General features: G+C 41.4%; 1 protein-coding gene and 1 pseudogene across 6 annotated transcripts in view; one reads left to right on the top strand and one right to left on the bottom strand.

The window, feature by feature from the left end:
* Positions 1 to 21,923, bottom strand: part of ATRX (ATRX chromatin remodeler) — a 284,854-nt gene that overhangs the window by 247,580 nt on the left and 15,351 nt on the right. The gene's annotated exons all lie outside the window — the stretch shown is intronic.
* On the top strand, positions 2,035 to 7,973 carry LOC307095511 (Krueppel-like factor 17; annotated as a pseudogene). Its single transcript has one exon. The product of its transcript is annotated as a Krueppel-like factor 17 (transcript).

Below are 21,923 nucleotides of genomic sequence, written 5' to 3'. Positions count from 1 at the left end.
TGACCACCTAGGGTGATTGGGAAAGCTGAGCTACCGGCCCCTATAGGTCACTGACCAGACAATGCCACTCCATCAACACAGGGAGGCAGCCAAAATGCAGCGACACCGAAGTATGTCACAAATAGAAGAGATGGAGGAAAGTAAACTAATGGACGACACAGTGTTCAGAACCACATTTATAAGGTTACTCAAGAATCTTCTAAAAAATGCTGATAAACTTGAAGAGACCTTCAAGGACCTTAATGAGAATACCAAAAAAATGGAAAAGGACCAGTCAGAAATTATGCATACACTGTCTGAAATAAAGAATATACAGAAACTCAACTGTAGATCACCGTACCCGAAGAGTCAAACCAAAGATCTGAAATATGAGGAAGCAAAAAACACCCAACCAGAGAGGCGGAAAGAAAGAAGAATCCAAAAGTGTGAGGATAGCATAAGGAGCCTCTGGGACGGCTTTAAGCGTACCAATATCCGAATTTTTGGGGTGCCAGAAGAAGAGAGAGAGCAAGACACTGAAAACCTATTTGAAGAAATAATGACAGAAAACTTCCCCCACCTGGTGAAAGAAATAGACTTACAAGTTCAGGAAGCGCAGAGAACCCCAAACAAGAGGAATCCAAAGAAGACCACACAAAAACACATCATAATTAAAATGCCAAGGGCAAAAGACAAAGAGAGAATCTTGAAAGCAGCAAGAGAAAAACAGTTAGTTACCTACAAGGGAGTACCCATACGACTGTCAGCTGATTTCTCAACAGAAACTATGCAGGCCAGATGGGAGTGGCAAGAAATATTCAAAGTGATGAACAGCAAGAACCTACAACCAAGATTACTCTACCCAGCAAAGCTATCATTCAGAATTGAAGGTCAGACTAAGAGCTTCACAGACAAGAAAAAGCTAAAGGAGTTCACCACCATCAAACCAGGATTACATGAAATGCTGAAGGGTATTCTTTGAGAAGAAGAAGAAAAAAAAAAGGTAAAGGTAAAAATTATGAACAACAAAAAGACATTAAATACATACCTACCAACAAGTGAATCTAAAAATCAAGTGAATAAAAATCTGAAGAACAGAATGGACTGGTGAATATAATAGAATCAGGAACACAGAAAGGGAGGGGACGGACAATTATCAGGAGTGAAAGGGGTGTGGGGGGCGAGAAGAGACGGGACAAAAATCTTACACCTATGGATGAGGACAGTGGGAGGAGGGTAAGGGCAGAGGGTCGGGTGGGAACCGGATGGAGGGGAGCTATGGGGGGGGGGGGAGGAACACCTGTAATAATATGAACAATAAGGATTTATTTAAAATATATATATATATTCACATATATATATATATTTTTTAAACCCTTTGGAGATTTTTTTTTATATATTTTATTGATTTTTTACAGAGAGGAAGGGAGAGGGATAGAGAGTTAGAAACATCGATGAGAGAGAAACATCGATCAGCTGCCTCCTGCGCACCCCCTACTGGGGATGTGCCCGCAACCAACGTACATGCCCTTGACCGGAATCGAACCTGGGACCCTTCATTCGGCAGGCCGACGCTCTATCCACTGAGCCAAACCGGTTTTGGCACACATATATATTTTCAAAAAAAAAAAAAGGCAAACTAACTTGAAAACAAAGATAAACATATTTACCAAAAAAATACTAAATTCCCCCTAGCCAGTTTGGCTCAGTGGATAGAGCGTCGGCCCAAAGACTGAAAGGTCCCAGGTTTGATTCTAATGAAGGGCATGTACTTGGGTTGCAGACTCGATTCCTGGCACCAGGTCAGGGCACAAGCAAGAGGCAACCAATTGATGACTCACTCACATCTAAGGTTCTCTCTCTCTGTCTCTCCCTGTCCCTTCCACTGTTCTCTAAAAATCAATGGAAAAATATCCTCAGGTGAGGAATAACAAAAAAATAAATAAATAAATAAATAATAAATAATAAAAGTTTAAAATTTATTTTTAAAAAATATTAAATTCCTAGTAGATAAAAAATTTAAAAAAGGAAACAAAATTTTTTAAAAGGGGAATACAACTCATTAACAACAACCATAATCTGGAGAAAAAGCATTCCAACCTCACAATAATCAACAGAATGGCATATTAAAACACTATGAATCAAGTAACAGTTGTCAAGCCTTCCAGGGCCAGGCACCACCCGTATTTAAGCAGGGAGCTAGGCCCCAAGGCCAGTGGTTACTTTGCACCGTTTCCTGTTTTGGTCAGAAAAAAAACAAGGTATTTAGAGAAAGAAAAAGAAATGAGATAACAGACATACTGCAACTGGAGACCCTGTGTGGATTTTGGTAGTTTTGTTTTGGTGAAGAGAGTTGTTCTACAAAATTTTGAAACAAATTTGCCTCTAGAATAAAGTTGCCAAAAGGGCAGGAGTTCTACTTTTTGCTATAATCTTCCTTTGGAAAAGAGTCAGATGTACAACAAATACAATTATCGAGTCACTTGGTGTCCTTAATCTTAAATTAGAAAATGAAACCAGAAGATGTAACATATCAACCCACAGCACAGAATTCCTTATAACCAAAATTCTAAAATAAGCATGAATGACGTCATTCCAGATCTTGTCCCATCAAAAATTACCAAAGAGCAAAAAGTTGTTCATTAGAAATGAAAAGAGTACAGCAAATTAGCCCTAGCAGGTTTGGCTCAATGGTTAGAGCATCAGCCTCCGGACTGAAGGGTCTTGAGATCAATTCCGGTCAAGGGCACTACCTTGGTTGCAGGCTCAATCCTATCCCTGGTCGGCCAGTGCTGAAGGCAACCAATGGAAGTTTCACTCTGTCTCTCCCCCTCCCTTCTACTCTCTCTAAAAAAAAAAAAATCAATGGAAAAAAATATCCTGGGGTGAGGTTTAACAAAAAAAAAAAAAAATCAGCAAAATGATGACTGTCCACTCATTCCTAGAACTCACAGGAATCCAACCACAAAACCAGCTTAGTTATCACATTAATTCATGCTGTAGCTTGCCAAGGTCAGGACTCTGAAGAAATCAGTGCAGGCCATTATTAGTACCACCACACACAAAAATAAAAACAATACAATCAGTAGAATGTCCTTCCTCTCTGAAGGACAGCATTTTTAGGCATAAATATGTTTGTACCTAGTATTATATTATAAAGTATGAGTCTAGGTAGGAGTCCAAAGGTGAAAAAATTCTGGTAAGTACTTTAAAAATTGTGCTCATTCATTTGAGAAATCTGAGGATGGATGTGATTTCTGAAAATAGCCAAATGTCATTTAGAGTCAAATATGGTGAATAATGCAAGATTATCAAGTAGCATAAATCAGTTTTTGCCAAAATCTGAAGTATTCCTGAAAATTTTTCTTGTATGACTTCTAAATTGGTTACAAAAGTAGAGTTCTCAAAATGTCCTCAGAAGCAGTGAAGGTCTGAGGTCATGGCCCTGCAGTGTCTATGCAGGCGGCTGGGCGGGGTAGGGCAGCGGCTGCTAGATGGGTCAGTGGGTGCGGTGGGGTGCGGCCCTTGGCCCTGCACCCCCAGTGCAATTGTGACGTGAAGGTACATGACACCAGACGCCAAGGCAGCAGGACTCGGCTCTGCTCTGATGTGGTCTGGACTGGCACACAGTCCCAAGGTGCAACGGATCCCAGATTGAGATGGAGCAAGAGAATGAGGTGCTGAACCAGTGGCGGGCAGCTCAGCACCAGATAGCAGACAATACTGAGAAGTCAATATAAATTTTGGACATGTCTCCATCTCCTGGAAGCAGAGGAGTGCACACCTCTTGGAACCATAGCTCATCAGGCATCCAACATATCCTTCAGTGTCCACAGCTGGAGAGGATCCCCTTGGTTTCTGCTCAGGCGCCTGGGCAGAATGCAAATGAAATGGGGCCACAGTGTGTTGCTGCCTGAGCCTGGTGTGAACTATTAGCCCCAAGTGACTCTCCCTCCTTCCCAAATGATTTATTGTCAGGGAATGTCTCCCTCTCAACCAGAAATGATGATTTTCAAGGGGCCCCAAATGATGTCCTTAGTAAAGTCCAATATTCCAGGAGTGGCCATGACCTTCAATGGGAATCTAAAGATGCCCCCTAATGGGCCACCAGTCACAGTGTTCCACATGAGGACACCAACAATGCATTATTCTGGCCACCCTATAGTACCTTCTAATAGAGTCTCTTTAACACCTAAAATGTTATTGCCTCCAACCCTGCCTTCTGCTGGGTGCCAGGCAAGACTCCTTTCTTTGGCTCAGATGTTGTCCCTTAGAGATCCCCACAACTGTGGAATGCCCCCAGGTGAGTCCCCATCATTGCTGACTTTAGAATCCCAGGACTCTGTTAGCCAGCCAGCATCCTAGAAAGACACCTTATTACCTGAGCGGCCCACACCTGCTCCACAAAGAACAGAGCAGAAGTGTAGGGCCCTAGAAAGGGCTCCCAGGAGGAGGGCCCCAGTTGGAAGTCCTTACTGCTGCCAGTATGAGAACTGTGGAAAAGCTTACACTAAGCTCTCCTACCTCCTGAGTCACCAACACACACACACACACACAGGTGAGAGGCCCTATAAATATGAGTGGGAAGGTTGTACGTGGCCTTTCTTCCACCCTGATGAGCTTGGACGAGATATATGGATACATACCAGTATGATCAGTGTGGCCGAGAATTCATGAGATCTAACCATCTCAGGCAACACAAAAGGACTCATCTTCGGGTGCCAGGATCCCCCAATCCACAGGCCAACAAAGAACAGATAACCTCATTTTGGCTTCTCCACCCAGATCCTGCCTGCCTCTGACCAGGTAGTCTCTTTAGTAGTTATAGACTTAGATGCAGACAGAAAAAGATTATGAGGTAGTGTTGAATGAAGCCCATATGAGTTGGACCTTGTCAGGGACTCTGCAAAAACTATCTTGGATGCCCTTACCTCCTTGGGTCCACCTACTTTCGCTGAGTTTAGCTACATGGAAAGATGAAGCAAAGTGGAGATTGGGATCTTTATTAAAAAGTTTTTTATGTCACTTCCCAACTTGAAATCCTTCAGTGACTGTCCTTTAACCTGCTACAAAAAATACAAGTTCCTTATCTTGGTCTTCCATAGTTTCCAGGGCCAGGCTATATTCAAATGCTGATTTTACCACTTGTTAGCCATATGACCTTGGGAAAGGTTTTCTACTGAGAAAAACACTATTAGACTGTTTGGGACACATCTTATGTATTCAATCAGATTCTGCCCAGAATTCACCAGCCACATGCCCAGAGTTTCTATCTCCTCCTACCACTTCCAGACTTGGATGGAATGCCCCACCACAGGGCATGGGATCTGGCATCTCAAGTAGCCACTAGTAACACAGAAACCTGGGGGAGTTAATCCTCTTGGGTAACATTTAACTAATAGGAATTTGGAGAGACCCAGGCAGATAAATTCCCTGTTCTTCCCTCCCTTCTCTGAATTGCTGCAAGGCAATGTTTCTCCAAGCAGTACAGCCAATGGGGAGATCTCCCAAGTAGCCAGTGAACACACCTGCTGTGCTTCAAGGCTTGTCATGAAGCAGGGCCCCATCTGCTATCACCTTGCATTACCTTCCATTCTCCAATGCCTTATTTTTCTTTTCTCACTCTCAGTGCCTTGAGTTTATACCATCCAAATAAAATATTGGTACTTCGTTCTTATTTTAAGCTCTGTTTTCTAGGTGACTTGGGGGTGGAGGATATTAGACTGGGGCAGAGAAGGACAAAACCCCACTGTAACTTTGCCTCCTCCTTACAGAACTCAGATACCAGATACCAAGTATTAAAAGGTCTGTTCTTCCCTCTCCCCTTGGATTGAGGGCATAATGGCTATCCTGACAACTCAAACAGGTAGTTGAAGACTTCATTTCTGAGCTTCTCAACCAGCCATTTGTCTGAACAGCAAACTATTATGAAGGAATTTACCCAAGCTCTCCAGTGAACTTTCAAGTGGCAGAGCTGGGATCCCAACCAGATCTGTCTACTCCAGAGGTACATCTCTTCACTAAAATATGATGCCTTCTACAGATGCTGCCTGTGCCTAGTCTGACGCCAAGTACTGCCAGGTGATGCCACAGTGAGATAAATCAGGACTGGTTCCTGTGGTCCAGGAACCATTTGATCTAGTGACAGAGGTCCACCTAGGTTCAGGGACCATGGAGAAGAGGAACACCTAAATGGGAATGTCAGAAGGCATATGCACCCTGACAAGGGATTGATCCTACAACCTTGGGTACGTGCCCTGACTGAGAATCAAACCAGCAGCTTTTCGGTGCACAGGACCATGCTCAGCCAACTGAGCCACACTGGCCAGGCTCAGCAAATACTTTGAAGCCCACAATTCAGAAAGCATCACAGCTGTGGGGATTCATGGTGGATGGCATGGAAACAGTGTGTCAGGGAAGAAAAGACTTCTCAAGGAGCTCATAGGACTTAGCCAGACTTCCCATTTTCTGGATTTTTACCCTTGGTCATGCTCGGTGCTAGACACTAAGAATTCAGAACATGATGGTGCCTGCTATAGGGCAGAAAAGTAATGGACAACAATTCTGAAAGTGCTGCGAAGGCGAAGAGATGAACCTCTGCAGGTTCAAACTTATTCTGAGCAGCTGGGGATGTCCCAGAGCCTTAGCTATGCCTGCCTTCTCACCCCGACCCTAACTCTGTACTGCATGCACCTTGGTCTGTTCTAGTGGCCCCAGTGTACCTGGGCCAGGCCTCTAGGTCCTCCATCCAAATTCCAAGCAAGGGGAGAGGATAAGATTTTTTTAAAAAAATAAGAACAAGAAGGTGCTCATATGTGACCCAATTACTGGCCCCAAGGACTCAGCTTTCCAGCACCAAAAATCTCTTTTATTCCCACCTGGGCACTAGGTCCCTTCAATGGTGAGGGGGTGATAGGAGAAGAAATCAAACTATCCTTTAACCAGTGATTACAACACTATGTATGCCAGGTTGGGCTAAGCCTTTCCCAGTATTACCTTGTTCAACACAAGGGTGGGAAAGACAGCGGGTTCTCGAGTAAGACTAGTAGATTTATAATCCTGCCATTTCCTGGCTGCGTGGTCTTGGGCAATTTACTTATCTCTGTTGCTTCTGATAGCAGGTGGGCAAGACAGGATTCAAACTAAAATGATAATCACATTTTAAAAATGGTTTCTTTGACTGCCTTAAGAGAGGAAAGGGTTTCAGGGCTCCAGGTGACAGTTGAAGGAGGCTTGGACTAGTGGAAGTGGAAGATTAGAAAGATTTAGGAGTGATAATTAATGGGATTTGGTTGAGGACATGATCAAGGATGACTCCCAGGTTTTTGGCTTGAGTTATAAGTAGCACAGAAGAATGGACGAACTTCGTTAATTTATTTTCTACTTTTATGATTTGTTATACAATGCAAAAAGTATTATTTCCCATGTATGTAATTTAAAGAATAATAATAAAACTTATCTACCCTTTTATGTCACTTGAGAAAAAGTAGATACTAATTAATACATCTGAAGCCTTTGAGCTCCCCTCTGATCAAATCCCCCCATACTCCATAGAGGTAACCTCTATCCTGAATTTTGGTTAATCTCACCTTTGCTTTTATTTGTTGTTTTTACCATATATGTATCTATTCTTAAACAATATAGTGATTAGTTTAATGTGGGGAGAAAAAAATGTCCTCAGGAATGACATTATCATTGCTATCACTGTGGCCTCCCAGAATGACTACTTAGATTGGAAATACTCATCCTACCTAATAATAGACAAATATGCAAATTGACCATACCTCCGACACACCCACAAGTCACGCCCACCATCCAATCAGAGCAAGTATGCAAATTAACCCAACCAAGATGGCTACAGCCACAGAGAGCAAGGTTTCCTAGGTAACAGAGGAAGCCAAGCTTTCCGCCTGCCCTTGCCAGGCCTAAGCCTCCACTCAAGCTACAAAGTTTCAATTGTAGAAGGAAAATAAATTCCAGATACCAGGGCCTCCGCTTGGGTTGCCAGGGGGTGTGGCCGGCCTGCAAACCACCACAGGTCCCTCACTCAGGCCGCCCCATGCCCCAAGGGAACCACACCCTGATCAGGGACACCCTTCAGGGCAAACCAGCTGGCCCCCACCCCTGTACCAGGCCTCTATCCTATCTAATAAAAGAGTAATATGCAGATTGATCATCACTGCAACACACAATATAACTGCCCCCATGTGGTCAAAGATCCTGCCCCCATGTGGACACAAGATGGCCACCACAAGATGGCCAGCAGGAGAGGGCAGCTGGGAGGCACCCGGCCTGCAAGGGAGGGCAGTTGAGAGGGACCAGGCCTGTAAGGGAGGGCAGTTGAGAGGGATCAGGCTTGCAAGGCAGGGCAGTTGGAGGTGATCAACCCTGCAGGAGAGGGCAGTTAGGGGTGACCAGGCCGGCAGAGGAGGGAAGTTGGGGGCAAACAGGCTGACAGCAGAGTGGTTAAGGGGTGATCAGGCTGGCAGGCAGAAGCGGTTAGGGGCAATCAGGAAGGCAAGCTGGCAAGCAGTTGGGAGCCAGCAGTCCTGGATTGTGAGAGGGATGTCCAAAAGCCCGTTTAGGCCCGATCCCACCGGGGGGATCGGGCCTAAACGGGCAGTCAGACATCTCTCGAGGGGTCCCAGATTGGAGAGGGTACAGGCTGGGCTGAGGGACAACCCCCCTCCGTGCACGAATTTCGTGCACCGGGCCTCTAGTTTCATATAAAAGCTCTGATTTCTGGTAAAAATCTACCTCATGTCCTAGCCGGTTTGGCTCAGTGGATAGAGCATCGGCCTGTGGACTGAAGGTTCCCAAGTTCGATTCTCGCAAGGGCACATGCCTGGGTCTCAGGCTTGATCCCCAGTAGGGGGCATGCAGGAAGCAGCCGATCAATGATTCTCTCTCATCATTGATGTTTCTATCTCTCTATCCCTCTCCCTTCCTCTCTGAAATCGATATACCGGTATATATATATATTTTTTAATCTACCTCATTCCTAGACTCACACATTAGACATGGTCCTTAGAATTATTTGTCTTATTTGTGAAAATGGTATTTTAAACACACCAAACCAACTGTATAAAAGGCAGAACTTATTAATCGTTTTGTAAATTGAAGAATCTTTTCCTAAGGCAAAACTGCACATATTAAGTGATGAGCTTTACAACTGTGAACTGTTAGAAGTTATTCTTTTTAATCCAGACATGGTTGTCACTCTCTTCCTCCCTCTACCAAAATGTGAAGCTGACTCAACCAGCACTACATATTACATAACTCTAGGTGCTAGGTAAAAGACCTTAAAATGGCCCTTTTAAGAGTGGTTAAAAATCTCCATTGAAGAACATATTCAGCGATCATGCTCACGACCACACAATTAAAACATGGGTCCAATGCACATGTGAGACCTGATCTGCCTATCTGACAAGTGGAACCCCCCCCCCCCAAAAAAAAAATCTAAATTCTTAACATAAGCAAGCTAACCATATCATAAATGACTAAATTTCAGACAAGTTTTGAGCCCTGAAGTCAATGTTTTTAACTATGGGCCATGTTCTCTTCCTTGAATGTTTTACTGATTTATGTATTTTCCATGAGGAACTGTGGAGTTTCAAAAATTATTAGTGTTACACCTTTTTTGCACTATTATTTTGGAGAATTATATGCGTAGAGGAACTAGTCTTTTTTCAAATTAAACTTTTCATCTTGAGATAATTGCAGATTCACACGCAGTTGAATTAGCCTGTATATCAGTTACCCCGTTTTCCATATGGTAACATCTTACAAAACTACTTCTCATTTTCACGCATGCATCTACCTGCTGCCATAGATGAGCTGCTATCTTTATGACATAACAATGAACCACACAAGAGTCTCTGAAATTTGGCTATATAATCATGCATATATTGACCAAAATGTTTTTATAAAAAACAATGGTAATTAATTTAAATTTTTGTTAATTTCCTGATTGTTTAAAATGGCATTTTATAATGAACAAAGATAAAAAAACCTTAACAATATCACACAAAAAATTTTAGCTAATAAACGAATTCAATAAAGTTCATGGATACATCAACATGTAAAACTCAACTGCATTTCTATATATTAACAATGAACAATCCAAAAATAAAATTAAGAAAACAATTCCAGCCCTAGCAGGTTTGGCTCAGTGGACAGAGCGTTGGTCTGCGGACCACAAGGTCCCGGGTTCAATTCAGGTCAAGGGCACATACCTTGGTTGCAGGCTCCTCCCCAGCCCGGGCCCGGGTCGGGGCGCGTGCAGGAGGCAAACAATCAATGTATTTCTCTCACAATGATGTTTCCCTCTGTCTTTCCCTCTCTATTCCACTCTCTCTAAAAGATCAATGGAAAAATATCCTCGGGTGAGGATTAACAACAACAAAAAAAAATACCATTTATAATAGCATCAGAAACAATTAAATATTGCCCTAGACGGTTTGACTCAATGGATAAAGTGTCGGCCCTTGTACTGAAGGGTCCTAGGTTCAATTCCAGTCAAGGGCATATACCTCAGTTGCAGACTTGACCCTGGCCCCAGTTGGGCATGATGGAGGCAATGAATCAATGTGTCTCTCTCACATTGAATACAGCAGCAACAATAAGAAAAACAAAATATATATAAAAGGCTAATATGCTAAGTGTCCCTCCTACCATCCACCTGGTCATGACGTGCACTAACCACTAGGGGGCAGACTGTCAAAGCAGGAGCTGTAGAGCTGCAGTGACTTGGCAGCAGTGGTTCTCGGGTGAGACACCCCAAAACCAGAGAAGAGGGAGCCCAATTCCTCGCGAGGCCATGTGATTCCACCTTTGGCCGTGGGTTATGTTGTTGCTGGGGTACTGTCAGCCCGGAATCTGGTTTACTGCACACTTGCGTTTGCGTTCCACACCCTGTACGACAGCAACTTTGCAGAGTGCCCTCTCGGACTCCGGGACCCCTTGGGGGATGTTGGAGAGCCGGTTTCGGCCCAATTCCTGCAGGCCAGGTGGAGGGACCCCTGATCACTCCACAGATGCAGTGGAGGGACCGCAGGAGGTAGGCTCCAGGGTGTGTCCGGCCCATCTCACCCAGTCCCACCCCGCCAACAACCTTCTAATTAATTTCCTTTCAATGTGCATAAATCCGTGCATTAGGCCACTAGTTTTTAAATAAATTCCTAAGCCCTAGGAGGCAGCCGATCAATGATTCTTTCCTCATTGGTGTTTCTATCTCTCACTCCCTCTCCCTTCCTCTCTGAAAACAATAAAAATATATTTTGAAAAAAACTCCACTAGCCCTAACCGGTTTGGCTCAGTGGATAGAGCGTAGGCCTGTGGACTGAAGGGTCCCAGGTTCGACTCCAGTCAAGGACATGTACCTTGGTTGCAGGCACATCCCCAGTGGGGAGTGTGCAGGAGGCAGATGATCGATGTTTCTAACTCTCTATCCCTCTCCCTTCCTCTCTGTAAAAAAATCAATAAAAGATATTTTAAAAAAAAAACACTCCACTATAGAAAGTGGAATATAAAGACAAGTGAGAAGTACAAAATAATGTAAACCTGAAATCCCACCATCCAGAGGCAATCATGGGAAAAATGTTAACACGCGTTTGGTTTTAACAAAACTGAACTGTTACTTTACTGCTTTGTAACCATTTTCCTCCATTAATTAAAATATACTGTAAATATTTTCCTGCACCATTAAATATTCTTCTAAAACAATTTTAAATGTTTTTATTGCTTTTTTTAAGAGAGAGCAGAAGGGAGAGGGAGACAGAAACTGGATGTGAGAGAGAAACATCGACTGGTTGCCTCCCATACGCACCCTGACTGGGGACTGAACCCCAAACCTGGGCATGTGCCCTGACCAGGAATTGAACCAGTGACCTTTGGCACATGGGATGACACTCACCAACTGAGCCTCACTGGTCAGAGCTAAAACATAATTTTTAATGGCAGCACAGTATTCATCTGATAAAGATGACATAAGCTTATATATATATATATGTTTTATTGATTTTTTACAGAGAGGAAGGGAGAGGGATAGAGAGTTAGAAACATCAATGAGAGAGAAACATCAATCAGCTGCCTTCTGCACACCCCCCACTGGGATATGCCTGCAACCAAGGTACATGCCTCTGACCAGAATCGAACCTGGGACCCTTCAGTCCAAAGGCCGGCACTCTATCCACTGAGCAAAACCAGCCAGGGAAGATAACATAAGCTTTGTTTTTCAAGCTAAGAGCATCTAAAAACCTGTATGCATTTGTTGCAAGAATTACAGCTACTAAAAGGATATACTTAGAATGACTGTTACATTTTAAAACGAATTTTTTATTTATTCAGACCACAAGTACAGCAACTAAAAGCTACTATGTGCACTAACTATTACAAAAGTTTAACTAAGAAAAAATAAGTTAACACTTATTTTACTAGTATATTCACTTAGCCCAGCAGGAATGGCTCAGCTGTACAATCCTCGGTAGGGGCATATACAGAAAACAAATGATCGATGTTCTTTCTCATATCATCTCTCTCTCTCTCTCTCTCTCTCTCTCTCTCTCTCTCTCTCTCTCTCTCTCCTCCCTCCCTCCCTCCCTCCCTCCCTCCCTCCCTCTTTCTTTCTCTCTCTCTCTCTTCCCCTTCCTCTCTTTCTGAAATCAAATCAATATATATTTCTTTTAAAAACACAATAGGATGGATTGCTGCACCGATGGAGAATTGGATAGATGGCTAAATATGTGATAAAATAGGCATATTAAAATGTTAAAGGTAGAAAATAGGTAGTGAGTATATGTAAAATCCTTTCAACTTTGGTATAAGTTCGAAAATTTTCAGAATAGAGTGTTAAGTAGCTTCTAAACTACAAAATATAATAAACGCCATATGCCAAAAACACTATCACTTAAAAGAAATCAAGCCCAGCCAGCATGGCTCAGTGGAGAGAGCATCGACCTGAGGACTGAAGGGTCCCAGGTTCAATTCCCAGTCAGAGTACATGCCCGGGTCATGGGCTCAATCCCCAGTGTGGGGTATGCATGAGGCAGTAGATCAATGATTCTCTCTCATCATTGATGTTTCTATCTCTCCCTCTCCCTTCCTCTCTGAAATAAAAAATATATTTTTTTAATATTTTATTGATTTTTTATAGAGAGGAAGGGAGAGGGAGAGAGAGAGAGTTAGAAACATCAATGAGAGAGAAACATCGATCAGCTGCCTCCTAAACGCCCCCTACTGGGGATGTGCCCGCAACCAAGGTACATGCCCTTGACCGGAATCGAACCTGGGACCCTTGAGTCTGCAGGCCAATGCTCTATCCACTGAGCCAAACCGGTTAGGGATATATATATATATTTTTTTTTATTATTATTTTTTTTTTTTTAATTAAGAGGGCAACTTGTTTTTTGTACTGGCAACAAAGGAAATAAAACAACTTGTATTTTTACAAATATAGTGTAGTTCATTTTAGGCCAACTCCCCATAGTATAGTAAGTTTATTTATTTTTTGGAATATATTTTTATTGATTTCAGAGACGGAGAGAGAGATAAAAACATCAATGATGAGAAATAATCATCGATTGGCTGCCTCCTGCATGCCCCCTACTACTGCGGGTCGATCCCGCAACCCGGGCATGTGCCCTTGACCAGAATGGAACCCGGGACCCTTTAGTCCGCAGGCCGACACTCTATCCACTGAGGCAAACTGGCTAGGGCTAACTTTATTTTTAAATCTTCAATATGATAATATGTCTGGAATTTGTTTTAAAATAATTCAGTGAGGGAGACTTGGGTGAATATATGAAATTCTACTAATTACAAGATGGTAATTGTTGAAGCTTGGTGATAGGTACTTGTAGTGTGCTATTTTCTACTTTCTGAATATGTTGTAATTTTCCAGAATAAAAAAAGTTGGATATATAGAGTATTATTTTAATACTTAGTTCAGTGTTCTATATCCTAGAATAGTGACCTGTAAGCACCCAAATGTGTTATAAATAAGCACTTAACGTAAAAGAAATCTAGAGTTTAAACTTACACTATTCTGGTTAAATTCAATTAAACATGGATTAATGCTTATTTGTGAATTCATTTCATAAACACATCCAAGTCACTCATTTAAGTGTCCCTTGCCCTTAGCCCTCATTGGGTTTTCCTACAGAAGACTCAATCACCAGCAACATATACACAAACTGATAAAAATAAAAATCATAACTAACATTTATTAAATATCTAATATATGACAAGCACTGTTCTAAGTGCTTAATGTGTATTACCTCATTTAATCCTCAGAACTACCCTGTAACATCCTAATAAAAGAGTAATATGCAAATTAACCATCACTCTGCTACATAAGCCACACCCACCAGCCAAGCCATGCCTGTCAGCCAATCAGGTTGAGTATGCAAATTAACCCCAACCAAGATGGCTACCAGAAGGGAGGCTTGGGTTTCCCCAGCAACAGAGGAAGCCAAGCTTTCCACACACTCTGGCAGGCCCAGGCCTCCACTCAAGGATACAAAGTTTAAATTATAGAAGGTAAACAAATCCAAACAGAAATGGTGGCAGCCACGGAGCTGGAGCGAGAAGGCCAGGGTTGCCCCCAGCAACGGAGGAAGCCAAGCTTTCTGCACACCCTGGCCAGGCCCAGGCCTCAGCTTAGGCTACAAAGTTTCAATTAAAGAAGGTGAATTAACCCCAACAGAAATGGCTGCCATCCGCGGAGCAAGCAGGAGGCTTGGCTCCGCTCCAGGCTACAAAGTTTCAATTGTAGAAGGTAAATAAATTCCAGATACCAGGGCCTCCGCTAGGGTCGCCTGGGGCTGTGGCTGGCCTGCAAACCACCACAGGCCCCTTGCTCAGGCCAACTCATGCCCCAAGGGAACCCTCATCCTGATCCAGGACATCCTTCAGGGCAAACCAGCTTGCCCCCACCCCTGCACCAGGCCTCTATCCTATCTAATAAAAGAGTAATATGCAGATTGACTATCACTCCAACACACAATATGGCTTCCCCCATGTGGTCAAAGATCCTGTCCCCATGTGGACACAAGATGGCCAGCAGGGGAGGGCAGTTGGGAGGCACCCAGCCTGCAAGGGAGGGCAGTTGAGAGGAACCAGGCCTGCAAGGGAGGGCAGTTGGAGGTGATCAACCCTGCAGGGGAGGGCAGTTAGGGGTGACCAGGCCGACAGAGGAGGGAAGTTGGGGGCAAACAGGCTGGCAGGAGATCAGTTAGGCATCAATCAGGCTGGCAGCAGAGTGGTTAGGGGTGATCAGGCTGGCAGGCAGAAGTGGTTAGGGACAATCAGGAAGGCAAGCAGGCGAGCAGTTGGGAGCCAGCAGTCCTGGATTGTGAGAGGGATGTCCGACTGCCCGTTTAGGCCTTATCCCACCGGGTCTAAACGGGCAGTCGGACATCCCTCAAGGGGTCCCAGATTGGAGAGGGTACAGGCTGGGCTGAGGGACACCCGCCCTCCGTGCACGAATTTCGTGCACCAGGCCTCTAGTAGGTACTATAATTATCCCCATTTTACAGATGTGCAAATTCAGGTACAATACAGGTTAGATAACTTGCACAAAAATCACAATGCAAATAAATTGTGGAGTCAAGATCTATAAATCCAGCTAATAACTCCCAAATCATACCTTAGCCAGATCTTAATTACAATGTACTTAAAAAGTAAAGGTTTGCTTTTAATATAGTTAGTAAAGAATAGAAACATATACGTTTGCAATATTTGAACTGCATGGGGCCTTTATTCTTCTTCTTTTTTTAATCCTCACACAAGGATATTTTTCCCATTGATCTTTAGAAAGAGAGTGGAAGGGACGGAGGAGGGGGGGAGAGAGAAACATCCATGTGAAACATCAACTGGCTGCTTCCCAAATGGGCCCTGACCAGGGTCAGGGATCAAACCTGCAACCCAGATACATGCCCTTGACCAGGAATCGAACTCACGACCCTTCAGTACACGGGCTGACGCTCTAACCACTGAACAACCAGCCAGGACTAGATGGGATCTTTAAACAATTGAGTCCTATGTCCTGAATTTACACCAATTCAGCCATGGTTATAATTAAACATATTCTAATTGACTACAAAAAAATTCCACAAATAGCCTGGCTAGCATTACCCCATGCACTGGGAGGTTCAGAGGTTGAGGTCGCAGTCAGGGCATATGTTGGGGTTGTGGGCTCAATCCCTAGTAGGGGGCGTGCAGAAGGCAGCCAATCAATCAATGCTTCTCTCATCAATATTTCTATCTCTCTCTCCCTCTCCCTCTCCCTTCCTCTCTCTGAAATCAATAAAAATATTTTTTTAAATTCCGCAAATATACTTGACACTATAAAGAAACAGTTCTCAAGGGAACAGAATAATGTCTACTTCACCACTGTATTATCCCCCAGTAACTAGCAGAACAGCCATTTCATAAGTATTTGTTGAATAAGCTGAATGATTAAAAGTCTGTATCTTATTTCTATACTTAGATGTTTGTTACTTTGCAAATAAAATAAACTGTTTAAATGTTTTGTATTAAAAATATAACTAATCCTGGCTGATCCGTAAACCATAACCTCGTAGAAAGGTACTAATCCTTGTGTTTATGGACAGTCAGTTCTAAATCTGCTGGGTACTTCCATGTTCCTTGATGTACTATTATAGTCTGCATCTAGAAAAATATTAAGAGTTACCAGGAGTTGACATGAGTTCCATAAATCTGATCCAAGCTGCTGGACTTTGCCCACTCTAATCAAAGAATATGAGAGAAGGGTAACTGTTCTGTAACCAACTTTTCACTTATTCCACATTGCTCACCATAATAAAATCATAGGTTATAGATGGAGATCCAAGTTGCAGTAACATATGACACTCTCCTACTATAGCAGGCATCAAGACTACTACTCTTCCTAGCAAATGTAATCTACACAATCTGACCTCTACCAGTCATATTGTCAAACTGGTTATTGAATTTAAAACAGGTCAAAATTATGGACTATGCAAATCCAAAGTAAAAAATGCACATTGCAACAGGGAGCACGTACAAACTACTTTGAGATTAGAAAAAAAAACACCTGTTTTATAAAAAACAACTATCTCACTAATTGTATACTCTTGGAAAGCTCCCTTAGCCTCTCTGAGCTATACTGTAGTGATTTCAGTAAATAATTAATTACCTCACCTTAATTTAAATAGTAAGGAAACAACTCTGAAGTATATGAACAGGAATATAACTATCAAGAAGACCCTAGCCCAGCTGGCGTGGCTCAGTGGTTGAGCATTGACCTATGAACCAGGAGGTCATGGTTTGATTCCTGGTCAGGGCACAAACCCGAGTGACAGGCTCAATCCCCAGCGTGGGACATGAAGGAGAAAGCCTATCAATGATCTCATCATTGATGTTTCTATCTCTCTCCCTCTCCTGTCCTCTCTCAAATCAATAAAATTAAAAAAAAATAAGATTCTAGCCCTAGTTGATTTGGCTCAGTGGATAGAATGTCAGCCTGCTGACTAAAGGGTTCCAGGTTCGATTCCGGTCAAGAGCACATGCCCAGGTTGCAGGCTCGATCCCCAGTAAGGAGCGTGCAGGAGGCAGCCAATCGATGATTCTCTCTCATCATTGATGTTTCTTTCTCTCCCTCCCTTCCTCTCTGAAATCAATAAAAATATACATTTAAAAATAATAAGATTCTAAATAATCCAGTGTCACAATAGAATTGTGGCTGAACTACTTCCTTGAGACTGGTAGTGATAGAAAAATGTAAAAATCACTGTAAGACATAACAAATGTACTTTATTTTCTCAAACAAGAGTTCTGACACACAATATAGAAAAATACTTTGTTACTAAATTATGAAATACATAGAAAAAAATCCTAAAAGACTATTAAAAAACATAATACTATACCAAGAGCCCTAAACAGGGTGAAGTAAAATAATCTTGGTTCTAGTCCTAATTACTAATTAGATCTCTGACCATAAGCAAATTGTAACTTCAGTTTTCTCACTTGTAAAATCAGAGAACTTTATTAGGTGACTGTTATAGATAGATACATTCCAGCTATTAAATTTGCTTCTGAAAGAGATCAATCCAACCTAATATTTGATTTTAAGAATAAATCAGGTGCATGTCCACTCCTAGAAATAATACCCAATTAGCAGTTCCCTTTAACTCTGCAATGTATAGGTCCAAACATTCCTCCATTTTAATTGACACCATACTTGGACTAAAGGAAGAGTCTATCTCTTTAAGGAGATCCAACCCCAAATTGTATTTCTGAAATGCTATTGCCTTACTCTTTTTATCTAAGTATGTCACAAGACTGTTATATAACCTACCAGGTCATAAGGATAGAATTTTAGAGCTAAAAGCGCATTAAAATGTGGGAGTGGACTAGATAAAAAGGAAAAAATGAATCCTATGGTCACACAATTATTAGAAGACCCAGAACTAAAAGTTACAAAAGCATGGTCTTAGTCCAGTGCTTCTTCAATATTTCATTCTATTAACACTATGTCCCATGACCTGAAAATAACTTGACTTATTTTATACTGCCCAAAGTTTCAAAGTTTTTTTCATTCCCTCACCAACTATTTAAGTGTTAAGTGGACCAAGCCAGCAATCATCACTGAATGGGAAATACAGTAAAACCTCAATATAACGAACTCATTCAGGAAAGGGGGTGTCCATTAAAGTCAAAAGCTCATTTCATTATATAATAGAGTAGGTTTTCTGAATTCATATGTTAAAACATTTAACATTAACCTGTTTTTACTTATGTAGACACATTTGTGTAATTAAAATTAAGTGTATATGAAAAGTTTAATTCCACAGAAACGTTTTCTATATGTATCACAGTAATTTTAAATTTATACTAAATAGGTCTAGTGAATACATGCATTCATTCACCAGTCACTGAGAGCAAACAAATGCACACAGCTAGGACGTGGCTTAGCGTATGTCAGAACATCAGTCGGCATGCCTTAAAACTGCTGCAGATGCCTTGACTGGTGTGGCTCAGTTGGTTGGGCATCATCCCCAGCACTGAAAGGTTGCTGGTTCAATTCCTGGTCAAAGCACAATCCCGGGTTATGGGATCACTCAATCCCCAGTTGGGACATGGAGGAGGCAGCTGATCAATACTGATATTTCTCTCTCTCTCTTCCCTCTCTCCCACTCTTTCTCTCTCCAAAAATTAATAAACTATTATTTAAAAATAAACTGCTGCAGAAAGTCAAGCCACGTGACAACAGAACCAATTACTGCGCCAATTTGATGTGATCACGTACTAATCATTCACCTCTTGGATTTAAATATATGGACTATAGCCCTAGCTGGTTTGGCTCGGTAGATAGAGCACTGACCTGCGGACTGAAGGGCCCAGGGTTCAACTCCAGTCAAGGGCACATGCCCGGGGTTTCGGGCTCAATCCCCAGTAGAGGGCGTGCAGGAGGCAGCCAATCAAAGAATCTCTCTCATCATTGATGTTTCTTTTTTTTTTTAAATATATTTTATTGATCATTTACAGAGAGGAAGGGAGAAGGAAAGAGAGTTAGAAATATCGATGAGAGAGAAACATTGATCAGCTGCCTCCTACACACCTCCTACTGGGGATGTGCCTGCAACCAAGGTGCATGCCCTTAACCAGAATCGAAACTGGGACCTTTCAGTCTGCAGGCCTATGCTCTATCCACTGAGCCAAACCAGTTAGGGCATCATTAATGTTTCTATCTCTCTCTCCCTCTCCCTTCTTCTCTGAAATCAATAAAAATATATTTTTTAAAAACAACAGTGAATTTTAACATGTTAATTTAATTATAAGGAAATCTTAGTTAAAACATTTTAAAATTAACATGGTGTTAATTTTCACATATGACATACAGACTAGAAATTTTATACATTAAATCTGAAGTACATTAAATCGAGGTCTGCAAAATCGAGGGTTTACTGTATGTACTATAATAAATCTACTGTGCCCATCATTCCACTCTTTATTTTTTTTTAATTTCTCATATGTCACAAGCCAGAGACTCAACAATCCTCAGTGATCTGGCCCAAGAGTAAGGACAAACTTCTTCCCCCTCTCATGTTTCCAAATTTTTAGAAAAATGCATGCAACAAATAAAATTTATTAACTATCATTACACAAATAATTTTAATAACTTTAATAAAGCAAACTTATTAAGAGAAGGGCATGTTTTGAACTCCTCACTCTGAAAATTGGATCACAACTAGGTCACACTACTCAAGACTCAGGAACATAAGCTATACCCATGTTTCCTTAAAAGGATATCATTAAATCTGAATAGTATCCACATACAGGAAACACTCCATTCTCAGGCAATTTTCTTGAAAATCAGAAATACAGTAAACGAGAGATAGGAATTAAAATAAATGTAGCTATGTAGATTTGGTCCCAGCCATTTCTTAAAAGGTAAAATAATATTTATACCATTTAATAATACTCAAAACCATGAAATTCTCACTTCTGAAAGCATAATTACATAAAAACTTTCAGAGCTGGGTTTTAGAGAAAGGAATAGCAAATTTAAATATAATATCCACAATAAAAAAAGTTAGAAAAATCTACTGAAATTGTTAAAGATAAAGCAAGAGTATAAACAGTATATTCTTACACATGTCTATGAACATGTTATTAAGAACATTTATGGTCCTTTTACTTCTGATAAAAACTAGTTCTGTTTTCCATTGAATGCTATTCCCCATCTCTGCCCACTATAACCTTTCTTTTATGTTGAAAATCCTAAGCAAATCAAGTTACAATGAAATTTCAAGACCATAATAATTTAAATAAAAAGGAAAATAAATCTGGAAAAAACCCTCCAGCAAATATGATGAAAAATTAACATATGTATACTATTAAAATATCAAACACAATTAAAAATATTGTCATTATGTTAATTTGAACAAAAATTAGAAACAATTTTCATAAAATATGCAATTAGTAAAAGGTCTAAAATTGCTGTTACCCACTTTATAACAAGTTACCATTTTACACACAATACCTGGAATAGCAACAATCCCCAAAGAATTAACAGTGAAATGGGTATACTCATATATTATGTTAACCGTGTAAATAAGTGTAAACATTTAGAAAGTAACTGGTAAGCCCAACTGGTGGTTGAGCATTGTCCTGTACAGTGAAAGGTCACCAGTTCAATTCCTGGTCAGGACACATGCCCCAGTTACAGGTTCGGTCCCAGGTCAGGAGGCAACCAATCAATGTTTCTCACACTGATGTTTCTCTTTCTGTCTTTTTCTCTCTCTCTTTCTCTCTCTCTCTCTCTCTCTCTCTCTCTCTCTCTCTCTCTCTCTCTCTCTCTCTCTCTCTTCCTGCTTCTCTAAAATAAAATAAGCACATTAAAAAAATAAAGTAACTGACAAATGATTGAACAACCATAAACATTCATAACCTTTAATTCACTAATCACTCTCTTAGGAATATAAACTAAAAAAATACATTTTAAAAAACATTATAAGCATGAAGTTGTTGTCACATTATAAAAACAAAATCAGAACTTTAATCAGTAAAAAAAATAGTTGAGGAAATTATAGTACATCTAAGTGAAGTAGAAATAACTATGAAAGACAAAGCACAATAGAAGTTAGCAGGGAATGGGGTAAGGAATAAATGGGAATTCCTGTTTAATGTATACAGTTTCTCTTTGGGATGATGAAAAAGTTCTGCAAATAGATTGTAATGATAGTTATACAACACTGTGAATGTACTTAATGCCACTGAATTATACACTTAAAAAATGGTTAAGCCCTAGCTGGTTTGGTTCAGTGGATAGAGCATCGGCCTGCAGACTGAAGGGTCCCGGGTTCGATTCCAATCAAGGGCACATGCCCAGGTTACGAGCTCAATCCCCAGTAGGGGCCAAGAAGCAGCCGATCAATGATTCTCTCTCACCATTGATGTTT

The sequence above is a fragment of the Cnephaeus nilssonii genome (genome assembly GCF_951640355.1).
Source record: "Cnephaeus nilssonii genome assembly, chromosome: X".
NCBI lineage: Eukaryota > Metazoa > Chordata > Mammalia > Chiroptera > Vespertilionidae > Cnephaeus > Cnephaeus nilssonii.
The sequence above is the reverse complement of the archived record's forward strand: the minus strand, read 5'-3'. Positions and strand labels throughout refer to the sequence as shown.